The sequence below is a fragment of the Corvus moneduloides genome, chromosome 8 (genome assembly GCF_009650955.1).
Source record: "Corvus moneduloides isolate bCorMon1 chromosome 8, bCorMon1.pri, whole genome shotgun sequence".
NCBI lineage: Eukaryota > Metazoa > Chordata > Aves > Passeriformes > Corvidae > Corvus > Corvus moneduloides.
Window position 1 is genome coordinate 22,110,606 of NC_045483.1, and position 14,447 is coordinate 22,125,052.

Below are 14,447 nucleotides of genomic sequence, written 5' to 3' on the forward strand. Positions count from 1 at the left end.
AATAATGTCATTACACAGCTCTAAATTCAAGGATGTGTTTTCACTGAAACACAATAGAAACAAAGCTATCAGTCAGATAGCTCATTTTCATTGCAGTAACAGCCAGTTCCACTGGCAGAAGTATTTCTGAATTTTCCTCTTTTACTTACTTAAGGCTGCTTTTGGCGTGAGATAAATGTATCTTCCTGAGACCAATTAAAGACTTCAGGGGAAAAAAGAGGCAAAGTATAGGAGAACAGTCTGCTTGTTTGTTTGATCTGATTTGTTTTTATTAGTGTGTAAGCTAAATTCAATTTCTGAGTAAAACTGTTGATGCAAGAAACCACACATCATTTTTCTGCTCTGGATGTTGTACCTCCTTTCTTATGAAAAACCTGAATTTGAGGGAAAACAACCTAAACAGCAGAGGTATCATTAATGAAGAGGCAACCAATGTTTTTATTGCTCCACTAATCAACAAACATCTATCTCTGCCTGCTGCAAATTTGCTCCCATTGCCCCAAATATTACGTCTTTAATCTTAGCACCCTCTGCTGTGGACATCTATAACAACATCATACTGAATTATTCTTGGTTTATAACTTGTGTATTTCTTTTGTCCCAAAGGGTCTACAAATAAAACTTGTATCAATGGGGCTGCATGAATATGATAGCAAAAATATATTCATTTCCTTGTGTTAATCTGGAAGGTAACTTTCTTTTTAAATGTTTACTGAAGAAAAGATATGTAGGAGACAAACAAAAGTTTCTAAATTGCTATAGATTAGAGAGGATCCCAAACCATAATCTTAACCTTTGCAAAAGAGATGTATAGGCATGCAACCTTGCTTCGGTCTGGAGATTGCCTCGAGGTTGCCAAGGCCATAAGAAAAAATCTATATTTGCCACATGCACTGATCATATCACATCTACCTCTGGTGATACCGCTTCTAAAATACCAAAATAGACAAGAAGTGAAGAGTGAGTGCAACATATCTGGGGTGTATAGGCACAGCACCAACAGCTGGACAAAAGAGGTGATTGTCCCACTCTGCTCTGCACTGATGCAGCCTCACCTCAAATCCTGGGGACACTGCAGTATTAAAAAGACATTGAGCTGTTAGAGAGCATCCAAAGGAGGACCACAAGGATGGTGAAGTGTCTGGAGCTGAAGCCGAATAAGGAGCGTCTGAGGTCACTTGGTCTGTTCAGCCTGGAGGAGACTGAGGGGAGACCCCGTTGCAGTTACAGCTTCCTCATGAGGGGAAGAGGAGGGACAGGCACTGATCTCTGCTGACAGGACCCAAGGAAATGGCCTGAAGCTGAGCCAGGGAGGTTTATGTTGGATACCAGGAAAAGGTTCTTCACCCAGAGGGTGGTTGGGCACTGGGACAGCTCCCCAGGGAAGTGCTCACAGCACCACCCTGACAGAGCTCAAGCAGTGTTTGGACAATGCTCTCAGGCACAGGGTGTGACTCTTGGGGATGTCCTGTGCAGGCCCAGGAGTTGAACTTGATGATCCTGATGGGTCCCTTCCAACTCAGCATATTCTATGTTTCTATGATGTCTGCCTAATTTGTAGAGGAAATATTGCAGGGATTGTACTTTCAAATCAAACTTTTTTATTGTATCGTTCCAGTAACCAGTTCAATTTTTTTAATCTCTCAGTGACGGGTGGGTACATTTGATTTTAGCAGAGGTACAGTCTGAAAACTGAAGGAAGAAACTATTTTTAGAAGGTAAGGTAAGAATGACAAATTCTTTCACATTTGATTACAGGCAGAAAATCTCTTTTTCCTCCTTAATGAAGCTTTTTGGCCTATATCCTCAGTTGGAAACACTGTTTCTAGTGAACCTTTCTTCTTTCTTCTCCTTCATCTCACATTCTGAATATTTCTTCAGCTCTTGTCAGGCTTGGAGGCCAACCTGATGGCTTTCCCAAAAGGGTATTTTTGAAAAATGCAGTAATTTTAAAATACACATAAGCACTTCTCTGTACTTTCAGTGTCTTCCTTTAAATGATTAAGTATTTGATATCAACGCTCCCTTCATATTTTCTATTTTCTAGAAAGCAGCATGTGTAACAGCAATAAGAGTAAGAATCAGTCTTTCCCTTCTCACTCCTCCAACTCCATCTGCTGATCACTCCTATGAGAGCTCTAACAACAGAGCTGCTTCTGAGCATTGTTGAAGATGTGGAACAGTGAAATACTTTTTGTCAAGCCTCCAAGAGCAAAGAGCAGCAGAGATGAGATTTTGAATACATTGGTAATACTGTTGTATTGATCTCAAAACACTTTACAAACATTAACTAATTAAGCTTTAAAACAACGAAGTAAGTTTGCGTTAATGAAACCCATTTAGCAAATGAAGAAGTGGAGGTAAACAGAGGGTAAGTGAAGTGACCAGAGTCAAGTGATGAGTGAAGGTCAGAGGAAAGTCTCCTGTTTTCTATTTGTTCTGCTTTCATGTGATCTCATTGAGAAAATTTTTGCAGTGAAGCTTGCAGCCATTTTAGTTTGAAACATTTGGACATTTTATCACAATCTGGAGCTTTTCTTACAAGAAGCAAAGTAATATAAAAGCTTGTAAAAGTAATAAACATTTTTAGGCTCTCAGGTCCAACTTTGATTGTCAAGAGGAAATTTCTTATAGCAGAATGGGGCCAGCAGTAGTTGTGGGGTTTTCTGTGTTGTGAGCCTTTTTTTCTCATTTGTGTTTTTCTGGTGGTGCTAGCTTGACTGAAAAGTGCCTTAATCTGCAAAATGGGAGTTCATGTGGGCTTGACACTGAAGTCATGCATCTATCCCACCCTTCCTATGGGAGAACTAAAGCCTTCTCAAGGGATTGCTCTGCTCTGGTGATCCCAGCCAGTCTGTGAGCCTCAGGGGCTGTTACAGAGTGGAATGGCTTAGAGTCAGTGGAGCAACCCTGGATTAAAATCAGTGTTAAAAAGTGGAGGAACAGGCACACAGTAAGTGAATCATGCAGAGCAGTGCTGACCCAAACAGAGGATGACGGTTTGGAACAGGTTCCTTGGAGACATTAAGTTATCCTTGGAGAGGGAGGTCTCAAAGCCAAGCCTTATATTTTCTTAATGGGTTTCATTAGGAAGAAAGAAAAGGAACTGGAAAAAAAGACATGTAGCTTAAAAGGGAACAGCTTCAGCACAGTCTAAAATTTGTTCCATTTTTCAATAAAAGAAGCCAATGCTGCCTTGAAATTCATGTCCCTTCAAAGTTCAAGGAGGCCTGTATTGTTGGCCTGCTCAGTCAGAACGCTCCAGCCACTTATTGTATGTGGAATGCACTCCAGGGACTGACTGAAAAAATATGATTTAGTGAAAGCTTGTACCCAGAACACATCATTGGCCTCTGATCTCTGAACATTTAAATATTTCAAGCTTACAAGGGGACGCTGTCACGAGGACAGACCCTGATCCCTAGCTGATTCTAGAACATCTGTTGAGGCATTTACCAAGTTAATAGATTAGCTATGAGAATCAGGCAGGTGTTTTTCACCAAAGCCAGAAAACATCAAAATCAGATTGCCCTCCAAGTCTTTCAGCACAGGCAATCGAGTTAGAATGACTCATAGAGTCTAACAGATAATAAAACACACATAACATTTGCTTTAAGGTACAGGTGGGGATATTTTGTACTGCACTTAGGAGAAAGAAAAACTAACTCTATTTGGGAATAGAGTAATTGAATACAGATGGGAGGAGGCAAATGAAAGAATTTAGCAAATATCTCAGTGGAATAGCTAATGGGAACGAGACAGAATAGGAAATTAAAAATTATTCGAAGCAGATGGACCATTCTTTGAGTTTTTTAAAATTTATTAGGGCTACGAAAAAAATGTGTCTGTTTATTTTCCACGGCCATGAAATTAATGACTTGGTGAGTTGTGCTTGTGCAATTTTATGACTGCCATGTCATTTGTCATAATTTGGGTTCTGTTTGATATGGATTTATGAATATTTCCTCCCCCAACATGATTTATGGGTGTTGGTCATATGTGAATTAGACTGTCACCTTTAGTATGAAAAAGTACAAATGACAGATTATTAAAAAAAGTGCTCAAGTCCTTAGTGCTGGAAAGCAGAGTTCACAATTCCCTGCTCTGCTTCTTCATTGGAAGTTTTTGTTTGGAGCTGACGATTAGATGTTTGGACTTGAGTCAAGCATATGGAAACATCGAGAGGGCTTGAATAGATCTGAACTCATCTGAACTTCACCTGTGAAACTCAGCTTGAGTCATCCTTTCCTTGTATTATGCATTGAAAAAAAATCTGTATGCTACTTGCAGTAGGAACAACTGATTTACTGTACCAGAGCAGCAAGTTGGCCTTGAAAATTTGCTGTCCTGCTTCCAATAGTGGCTAGCTCTGGGTGAAGCTTCCATGAAAAGTGGAAATAATCTTATACAGTATGTTCAGTTATGCAGCTCTGCATGGTTGAAGGAGTGAAGTTAAAGGACATATGAAACAGGCTGGATTCCTGTAATAATAATAGTATTCTAGGTTTAGATCCAAAGCACTAGCTTTTATACTAGCTGTTATCACTTCCACAAAAACTACTACTATTTGCTATTTGTTTTGTGATGTGTAGCAACAGCATGCACCAATTCAGGACAAAAGGAGAAGCACAGTTGCTCCTGGATTTGAGCCACCTGACTTCACGGATAAAACTGTGGCACCTAAGTTAGTACCTAATCACCCAAGGCTCCCCATTGATGCTGGAAAACGATATGCGCCTCCAGAGGATAATTCAGCCCACGTGTCTTCATCCATTGACTATGCAGGCAGAGAAAAACAGTACCCCTTCCTAATTTAGCTCCCTGGTTTGGTCTAGAAAGTCATGTGGGAGGAATTAGAGCCCAGCATGGGATACGGCTTGAAAAAGAAGAAACAATACACCTTGCATGTCAACAACGTGTTGCCAAGCATCTTGCATTCTGAGCTAGCAAACGTTTCCTTTATGGGGATACAAGTGGTTCGTTCTACAGTTCTTAGACAACTGTATGCTGAAGCCCATTTACTGAGGCCCAGAAGGCATTGCTTTTCCAGAGGAAGACTGATAATTCTTACTGAATATCTCTGCACTTGTGGAGAAAGGATGGTTATTTTACAGGGAGCCACCAGGGCAGTCTTTGCATGTCTTGCTAGCACCTATTACCTCTAAGGCTAATTGAGCTCCTCTTTTTTTTGGTTGTTTTTTATTCAATAATTAGTCAAGCAAGAACCTGCGTTAGCAAATCAGTGTCATTTCTGCTGTTGTGGTGGTAGCTGAAATGCTTTACAGTGGTGATACACAGCTGCACAGAACTGGACTTTCTTGCAAAAATAAACCTGGATCATTTGTATTGAATGAAAGAGTAAAGTCCAGTAATCTTAGAATCATAGAATCATTTAGCTTGGAAAATACCTTTAAGATCATTGAGTCCACCGTTGTTACTTTTCTGACTCATCAGGAAACCTGCACATCTTTTGGAGAAAACTTGGCTCATCAATTGTGGTACATTGATATATATATCAGAAATATTCTATTTGCTTCGGCTGATGCAACTTGTATTCATCTAGAACGTCTAATCAACCTATTCCCAGGCTCCAAAGCTGCTTTCACTGTGTAAAAGTAACTGATCTTCAGGTTGTCTGGCAGTTCCAAGATGCAAGTTTTTCAGAAGACAGAAAACTGAAAAAACTTCAGTTTCAGTCAAGTAAAATATGATAAAAATAAAATGGGCTGCTTAGGATTTACCTATGTTTAGTAAGTTTTTTCCTTACTTGAAAAATGCTTTTGAACAAGCTCCTTTTGAATTTTTTTCACAAATAGTTTTTTAAATTACCAGAAGTTAATCATTCCAGTCCTTTTCCAATATTTGGGGGGTTTTTTTCCCTATATGGAAATGAGGGAAAATGAAGCAAATTTGCAGAACCTTTTGTTTCAAGTCTGCATTTATGCCCCCAAATTTTTTTGTCAAAGCATTGAATCTAGTTTAATTCTCTTAGTTACTTTTCTGTTTTTTCACCCACTGTATGGATTGCCTTGTAAATTTTGCATTATGTTTCCCCATATTTTGAAGTCAGTGGACTGAATACAAAATCCATTTCTGTAAAAAACAGTTCTACGAGGTTTGGGGTGGAGAGAGAGGAGAATATGAGCTGTTGGATAACAGTAGTATTCTCACTGAGCTTAGATTGAAGCTGTTTTGACCGTATCTGGCACTTAAAAGGCCAACCTGCTCCTACCCTGTTACCATAAAGAAATTTGCCAGGAAGGCAGGTGTCTAACTATACAGGCAATCAGATTACAGAGCAAAGTAATCATGATTTCTGATTTTCAGCATAGGTTGCCACATTAGCACATGCACTTTGGAAGAGAGGGAGAAGTAATCAGAGCAAGATAAGAACAAGGATGGAGATCATTTGAACCAATACAGTTATAATAGGGTAGTAAATTTTATGTAGCTTTTATTAAACTATTTTGTTTCTTTTATATTAAAAATAGGATAAAGCTATCTGAAAATGAGAATATCCCTGAGTTGCTTTCATTTGTTTTTAAGAGTTACTGAAATGTAGCAGTGTGTTTCTTGGGAGGCACCATTTGCACACACATGTCTGCAACTCCAAGCGAGTCACAGCTGCAGAGTTTCTTTAAGGCATGCATGCTTGGCTTTGACATGCTGAGATTTATGGTGAGATTTAAGTTCTTGTACCAATGGTGACGTTTCCTGAATAGTTTTCATCCAGATGGTCTCCAAGAGGATAAGGTTTAACAAGATTTATTCACTGAGAGGGGGCAATGTGAATTAAAATTACAAGGGGTACTGTATATACACTAATTCTTTGCCATTCACTGCCTCATGAAATGTAGAAAATCCTTGCTCTTCATTCCCCCCAAACGAAGTTAAATGGAGTTGCTTCTTTCAACATACTGTTCCACTCTGAGCAGATTAGGGCTCTGGCAAACAAGTGCTATTAATTTTGTTAGGGTGGAGGAAGGGGTTACTGCCCTTAATGTCTACCCTGCCACTTTGCCACAGTCTTCCACCTTACTAGAGGAGGCAGCAGATGTAAGCAAGTGCCAGTTTATCAATTGTTACAATTTGCAGACCATGGGCAGTTAAAATTAATGTGCTGGCTCAGAGCTCTATGGATGAGGGCTGGACCATACCACTTTCTGATGGCTCTGTTTCAGCTTCTGGTGGGGGACTGCTGCAGACAGCTGGGAGAGGTAACCTCTTAAGCCATTATCACTAAATCCAGCACAGCCTCTCTGAGTGAGCTCCAAGTCTTCAGCCTTTGAAGGCTGTTAGGACTACCAGCACTGTTTGGGGTCCCGAGGCTATATCTTCAATGGGTTATTTAAAGTCAGTGGAGCACCAGCAGTTTGTGCAGGTGGAGTATCTAGGCATGCTAATTCAGATTGTGATTGCTGAATCTAGATTTTCTGGAAAATTACACCTATTTTACAAACAAAAGAATTTATGTCATACCTTGTAGGTTTTTATAAGGCTATGGACTCACAGTGAAAAAGTTAAGCACATGCTTAACTACTACAAGGTAAGTATCTTCATCAAAGAAAACTAACATGTATTGCTGCCAGGCTTAAAGCTAAACAGTTTGTAAGCATTTTCATGGACAGAGTCAGTTTTATTGTTTTTCAGGTTTTTCTATTTAAAATACTATTAAGTGACTATGGAAGCTCTAGAACTAGAGGCTTATTCAAGTTCTACTTAAAAAAAAAAGTTGAGTTGAGGTATTAGAGATCCGTGTCTTTTATCCATTTTCCTCACGTGCAGGCTGAGTTTTGCTCCCATATCTAAAAGTATTGGAAGTATCTTAACTGTTAACAATTTACCTTCTTTAGCAGATCAAGACATTTCAGTTTGAATATCATAGAATCAAACCAAAACTTGAGAGACAGAAGGCAAGAAGTTCATCTTAGAGGAGCATATATAGAAAAATAGAATGTCCTGCTTGATAACAAGAAATAAAAATTGACAGCATATTGCCTTTACCACTTTAAGCATGTTCAAGGTTGGTGGGTATTTTTATTATTTTCCTTTTCTATCTCATATTATTTGCAGAAATACATTTCATTCATTGCCTGTTGCCAGTTGAGCTCTAACATAAGATCTTCACAATCAATGATTGGTCTTGAGTCCTTCAGTGTCTGACTTGTCAACTAGTGATTCTTTTTTTTTTGAAAGGCAACTATTCACCGTTTCATAAAATCGTCTGCACTTCGTATTGTCTCAATTTCAGCAGTTGCAAGTACAGGTACTGAAATACCACTAATTGCTTTTATAATAATGGGCTGATGAGCAACACATTTTTAAAACAATGGGAAAATAAGAAGTGAGAAGACTTTGTGATTGTTCTTTATGTCTAAGAATGGACAGTCTGAGTAAAATGTAAAAGAGTTAATAGTTGTAATGAAATAACCTCATTGTATTGTAGCAAGTTAAAAATGTGCCTCTTGCCGCAGAGCTTCCATTAATATTGTTTGAGAGAAGTAGCATCCATGCACTGTAATAGACTTTTATTAATAGGTCAGAACAGTCATCAGTCTCTGGGTTGGTGTGATAGCTGAATACAGTGAACATGACCATCTTGACAAGCAAGTAGCAAAATCTATCAATCACTTTCAGCATGAAGATGCTGTGATAATTAAGTTTACACTGGTAATAAAATATGGATAAATAAAGTGTTCAAAGCCATGGAAAAAGTAGGGTCCATAGTGAATATCCTATGAAATATAAAAGAGGGCATCACCATAAATTCATCTAGCTGTATAGACTGAGATCATTATTCTCTTGACCCATCTTGCTATTTTTAGAATATAATTCATGCATTTTTCAATCATCACTGTTCGATGGTAAAATCACTCCCAGGCTCATAGCCTAGGTTGGATTTTTTTCTTGCTATGCTCATGTGCAAGGATGTTCAGTGTCCTTCCTGTTGATGGTGCTGATGCCCTCAGCACAGAAATGTGGTGGCATTTTTTAGTTTGTGCTAATCACTTTTTCTTTCCAGTATTGGCCAGATGAAGATTGGGATGTGCTCTGCTTCCTTTTATGCTGTTCTGTGTGGGTGGTTGACTCCATTTATTTCTGTGGAATTACTCTAAGTCTATGGTTTAAGGAAAAACAAACTTCCTGGTCTAATAGCTTCTGGTGCTAATGAGTCAAAGTCTCCTAGACTGAGAAATGATCTTTCATGTGACTTCTGGGGAAAAAAAGGTACTGATTTTTTTTTCTGTTTTAGGGCATTGTCCCAGGCAAGACAAGCCTTGTGTAGTGGGAATCCATTGCATTTACATCAAGTTTCAATCTCTTTATAATGGCAGGTTAATCTATACTTTAGCATAAGGAACAACGTGGCCCAGTCTGAGTCACTAATCTTCCCCACACTAGATGGCCCCTGGGTTTTTTTATTATTTTAAGAAGATTAGTAAATTCATTTCCTGAAAAAGGTGCTTATTTGTCAGTCCACTAAACTGATGTCTTTGTGCTCGACTGCGGCACTGCCCTGTTCAGGCAGCAGCAGTGAAGACTTCTCCTGCCAGTGTGCCTCCACCCTGGCCTGTAGTGGGGGAGAGGTGGCTTTGCCTCTTATGCTTCATTTAATTCTTGGCACTGTCTGCTGAGAGTGGCAACGGAGTTGCCAGTTGTGGCATGCAGGTTTATTGCTGGGAATTGAGCCAGAACCACCAATCCATTTTGCACAGGCAATGAACAGCAATGGTAAATACTTCTTGTTCATTACTAACCTAAACTGGATTTGAACTGAAGACTTGGAGGTGAAAGACTGTCTCCCATTCCTTAATCCCCTTAACATTTCAGTCTGCCTCATAAAATTTTCTAAAACCAAATGTAAACCTTGTGTATAAAATGAAATCCAGAGGAGAAAAGAAAATCCAGAGTGAAGACTGAGACTGTTTTCTTCTTCAGCAAGCTTCTTTGCTAGTAATGACCCTGGAAAATTGTTCTCTGATTATTCTCTTGAGAGATTACTCTAATTTCTTGCTGCTGTAGATGGCCATATGATCAATTGTCATCAGTCACTGCCTGATGATGGGTCATTACTTACCAGTGCATACTTGGGGGGAAAAAAACCACATGCGACTTCCATTAGGAGGCAGAGTGCACCTACATCAAATATGAAGTATACACTAAGTTCTTATTAATAACATTTCAAGACTGTCCTCCTAAAATTCCTAACACAGAAGCTGCCTTCACAGTGGAAGAACTGAAACTATGAAAGATTTGCAGCTTACAGCCAGGCAAATGAGTATTCCCCTAAGTAAAAGATCTGATTTGCAGTTGAGCATTTCAGTAACAGATCAGTTTTATTGAGAAAGAAAAGTAAAGCTCATACTGATCTGTTCTTTGCTTCAGGACCTCCTAACTTAATTAATTAAATTTAATTAAGGTACACCCAGTATAAATATTTCCTCCTTGCTCCATTTCAAAGTTAAGAATGCATATATGGCACCATGGAAAATGCTGCATCTCATGGGTATCATATTGGCCAGGAAGTCTGAATATCTTCAACAATATGGAGATTATTCCAGTGAAATTTAAAAATATATTTCTTTCATATTTTCTAAATTTCCTAGCAGAAATTCAAATCAAACAGACCTTCAGCTGAGTAAACTACTGAGCATTGAACAACGTAAAGCAAGCACAGTCCTACTATGCTGAGTGGCCTTTTGAATGGATTCTGCAAGGGCAACCTCTTTCCTATAAAGGTTAAGACATTTTCTGTCTAAATCACAGGGATTTTCATTTGGGCTTTCAAAGTGAAATCTAGCAGATCAAGAGGAAGAAAGGTAGAAAAAGGTGAAATTGGAAGAAGCAGTTGATTTTTTTTTTTTTTGGTCCCAGTAAATGGGGAGCTTTGAATCATGTAGAGAAAGGTTTGGCTGATTTGGTGTCATCTAGTCATGTTGCTGTGTGTACCCATCTGGCACTAAATGGTACTGGGTCTGGTGCATGCTGTTGTAAATTAATAGATATGCAAGGAAGTGTTTTGTGAGTAGGATTGGTTTTTGTTTCCCCCCACTTCCCCAAAGTCCCATGTCTGTGTGGAAGACCTCTTAAGAAGAAGTCTTAAGAGAAGCAAAGGAAAAAGAAGGCTCATCCTCTGACTAGTGCTTATTGGTATCTTTTGTGCAAACTGCCACTAAGGGCACTGGTGAGTAATCACAAGCATAGATTTTTATCTGCAAAGAAACCAAGGGGTATGTATAAATGTGCAGGTTACTGGAATAACTTTATAATAAATTTATTTGAAATGACAAGCAGAGCACTTGGTTTTAACCACCTCAAAGTCAGTTTTGAAATTGTGTGGGCATGGAAGGGAGTGGTCAGCTCAGCCCTCACATCCTCATGGATGCAGGTGATACTGTGCTTCAGTGTGGAGAGAAGGCTGCAGTTCAGAAACTTTAAATTGACTAGCTTGGGTTGACTTAAGTTGCTGAATGAACTGTAACAGTCTGAGTCCTTACCCAAGACCCTGCTGGAGCCTGCACTGCTCTCAGGATTTGAGCTAGCTAGTTTAAGTTACTTGGAGTAATTTAAATCCACCTCTGGATTACAAGGGAGTTATTGCAATGAATCAAAACTGCAAACATTTTGCTTGAAGCATTTATCAGCTCTGGCCTGCTTTCTTATCTTGAATTGGCCCTGGATGGTTAATTGTAATATGCTGTTTAACACTGGAATGTACATTTTGGGAAAGGATCTCTTTGGGAAATATCATGGTCTCTACTCCTTCCAGCTTAATGCTCACTCATCTATATTTATTATGTTGCTTGGGTTTAGATGGAGATTTTTACAGAGCAAATTTGAGCCACAGTCCCATTGAAGTATAGGGGGAGCTCAGTACCCGTTTCACTTATCTTATAAAACTGTAGGTAAAACTTTGCAGACAGTTCAGTTTGAAGTCATTTAGGGCTATGTAGGTGCCAGGTGGAGTTACCAAGGGCTCCCAAGGTGGTCAAAGGCCAGATGTCCGCTGAAGGGCAAGTAGGATTTAGGATCTTGTCTGTATCCTCCAGTCACTACATTATTTCTTCAGAAACTGAAGAGTGTTTTTAAATTTACCCCCAAGTATTTTTGAAAATCATGCTCTCTAGCTTGTGTGCTTCTGCTGTTGATCAGCTTACCCACCCCGTTGCCCAGCGGTAACTGAAGCAGGACTGCAATTACCATTGCACGTTCGTCTCTGGCACCATCTAGTGACTCCAGACCTATGCTTCCAACCACTGCTCTTTCCCATTGCTAAACAAGGTGTGCTCTCCTTTGGCAATAGCTTCAAATTCAGATCAGTGCAGATGTCGCTCTTATGAAATGAACTCACCTTAGCGCAATGGCTGCAAAGCCTTTTGGGAGAAAGCTTTGTAGTATGGCTCTTGTACTAACAGTTTAGATTCGTAATTCAAGGTGCAAAACTGCCAAAGCACATAAAAAATAATGTGAAGATCTTGTTATAGATATTTTGTTACAGTAAGAATCAGGAATGGGTACGTGTGTGTGTCTGTTTTAAGACTGTCATAGTCTTTGAGCATCTTTTCCAGTCCTAATAAAATGGCTGAGAATGAAATGAGCATACTTAAATTATAGAATGATTCAGGGCATCATGTTGTTAATAATGTAGAGAAATGAGATATAAAAGCTTTTACTCAAGCATACCCTAAAGCAAATTTAAGTAGAGCACACAGCTATGATGCTGATTGTTTTCACAGGTGTTGGCACCATATGAATTAAATGAAGAAAAAAATGGTGAAACATTTATGACTCATTAGAATTATGTGGTTTTTTATCCTGTCCTAACAACTGAAAAAAGGTGTAATTTACATTTGCAGCCAAATGGCGTGAAGTAACATTATACTTTACCGACATGAAAAGAGGAGACTTCCAGATGACTACTATTCTGAACTTCTCTAGTTCTCAAATCCCGGATTTTCAGTTTCTCCTGTGGACTTTTGCAAGCTGATGTTATTGCCCCATTAAAACAACAACAACAACAAAAAGTCAAAAAGGAATATGGTAACTTAAAATCTACAGAAGATGTGGTTTCAAGGAACTAAGGGCTGTTCCCTGGATGCAACACCTTTATAATCAGAATATTTTTCCTTTTCGTTAAGAATACACTTGATAGATCCAAAGAGAGCCACATCCATGTTTGTTTGGGTTTTTTTAAAATAAACTCTGTATCCTCCTTTTCCTTTCTCCTTTAATTCCTTCTTTTTTTTTTTTTTTTTTTTTTTTTAAATCAGAATTGTTTTGTTGTAGATCTTTTGTAGTTAGTTGTATATCTTAAATATTTACATGAAGGAGGTATCCTGACAGGCTGATCTATAGCAGGAAAGCAACAAATAAACAAATCCATGTCTACAGTATTTTAGGTCCTGGTTTCCTGAGCTCCTAAGTGTTTATTTTTCCTATTGTAAAAACCTGCATTGAAATACATTCAAAATAGAGTTCACATGGCAGCTTTCAGGCAACATCTAATGTTTTAACAAAGCTGTAATGGTAACCTCAGCTTCCCATACACTGTGTAGTTGGCTGAAAAAGAAAGCAGCTGATTTATCAGAGCCTCTATGCTGTAGACGGGTCTTCAGAAAAAGAACATGTCGTACTTTGCAACTGAGACGTTTTTGCAAACACCTAATAAACCAGAAAAAGAAAGTTTTATTGGGCTTTATGAGTACATTTTTCTCCTCTCACCAGAGCACCAAACCCAGTTTGTAGTCCTACTTTCATTTATTTCATTCTCCCCTGAAATTTCTCATAGCACAAACTCGCTCAATTTTGGCTGCCTAATTTGCATCTCATGGCCTGCAGTATCTCTTTAGGAGGTGAACTATTAAAAATACATTAGCCTGGTGTGGATGGTAATGGGCCAAATGCTGCTGGTTTTGAAGGCAATCTGGGAAGCCTCATGCTCTCTCTGATTCTTGATAGCTGTACAAGCAAGTTGTTTGCTTTTTCTGTCCTTGGACTTTCGAAGTTCTAGCAGCAGATGTAGGTGAGATTATTGTTCTTCTGAAAGTCTGAATTGATAAAAGCACTTTTCTTCCTTTCCAAGCTTGCTCTAATCTTTAATGTTACCCTTATTTCTGTTCTGCCAGAACTGTGTCCTATTAGCATCCAAAAATGTTACACATAGCTTTGGCTTGCTTACAGAAGATGATCCAACCACTAACATTTGCCTTCTGTAGCTGAATGCTGAAAGAAAAAATAATCCACATTTGAAATGTGAGACTTTGTTGCTGTCAGTTTCTGGAGTTGATTATTAGGACTGTGATTTTTATCTACTCACTTGTATAGTAATTAAAAGCAATTCCCTCATCAGTTATCATCCTGCGAAGCCAGCTTTTAAGCAGTGCTTGATGTACAGTTTATTAACCTAAGCCCACGTTGAGGGAAAGGTGACATAGTTTAAAAAGTAA

The 14,447-nt window shown here is 38.8% G+C and overlaps 1 long non-coding RNA gene across 2 annotated transcripts in view; it reads left to right on the forward strand.

Annotated features, from left to right (window-relative positions):
* Positions 1 to 13,687, forward strand: part of LOC116447481 — a 159,848-nt gene extending 146,161 nt beyond the window's left edge. For both annotated transcript variants that reach the window (XR_004241583.1, XR_004241581.1), the window contains exons 3-6: positions 2,048 to 2,247; positions 7,854 to 8,023; positions 10,611 to 10,739; positions 12,858 to 13,687. This is a non-coding gene — a long non-coding RNA (uncharacterized LOC116447481). The remainder of the gene's footprint in view (positions 1 to 2,047; positions 2,248 to 7,853; positions 8,024 to 10,610; positions 10,740 to 12,857) is intronic.
* Positions 13,688 to 14,447: the final 760 nt, after the last annotated feature.